Consider the following 805-nt stretch of genomic DNA (forward strand, 5'->3'; position numbering starts at 1 on the left):
CAAACAAATTTATGTTTTCAATTTTTATGTATAAATTAAAAAAATAGTTTTCAAAAATGGTGACATTTTTATAAAAATATAAATGGGTTGAAATATATTTAAAAAAAAAAAAAAAAAATAGAACGAAAACTATTACAAATGAGTTTGACTTTAAAAACATGACTTTTTTTTTTATAAAGATACAACGCAAGTTATTAAAATAGATAAATATATAAATTGTATTTATATTACATCATATGATCTGATCTATTGCAAACTAGCAACATTTTTAAATAAATTTTTATTTTTTTAAATCGTATATGTCAAAAACAATAATTCTTTAAATGATGAGTAATTTTTTAGCGATGGGCGGACTGAAAACGTGTATTGATTTTAAACATGTAGAAAATCGCCGAACTGATAAGAATTATGATTGTTTTGAAAAAAATACATATATACATATACGTGCATATATATACATATGCATATATAATATAAACTTAGGTACAGCTCTTGATAATATATGTACAACAATATATGTACAACAATATATTTATAACAATGTATGTATAATAATGTATGTATATATGATCGAATTCAATTTTAAAAGTTTTAAAATAAAAAAAGAAGCGCATACAAAATAGGTTATATTCATGCATATACAAATGCATATATAGTAATCGTTATGGTGACCCATGTTGTGATTGTTATGACTATATAGGTGTGCGATTACGTACGTGCGCGCACTTGTACATTTTGTGCTATTATTTTTTTTTTCTTATGATAAGTTTTTTTTTTTTTTTTTTTTTTTTTTTTTTTTTTTTTT

The 805-nt window shown here is 21.4% G+C and overlaps 1 non-coding gene across 1 annotated transcript; it reads left to right on the forward strand.

The window, feature by feature from the left end:
• Positions 1–318: 318 nt before the first annotated feature.
• LOC111532886 lies at positions 319–405 on the forward strand. The gene has a single exon (XR_002728685.1). It is a non-coding gene; the product is annotated as a small nucleolar RNA snoR07 (small nucleolar RNA).
• Positions 406–805: the final 400 nt, after the last annotated feature.

This window comes from Piliocolobus tephrosceles, unplaced genomic scaffold, assembly GCF_002776525.5.
Source record: "Piliocolobus tephrosceles isolate RC106 unplaced genomic scaffold, ASM277652v3 unscaffolded_9946, whole genome shotgun sequence".
Taxonomy (NCBI): Eukaryota; Metazoa; Chordata; class Mammalia; order Primates; family Cercopithecidae; genus Piliocolobus; species Piliocolobus tephrosceles.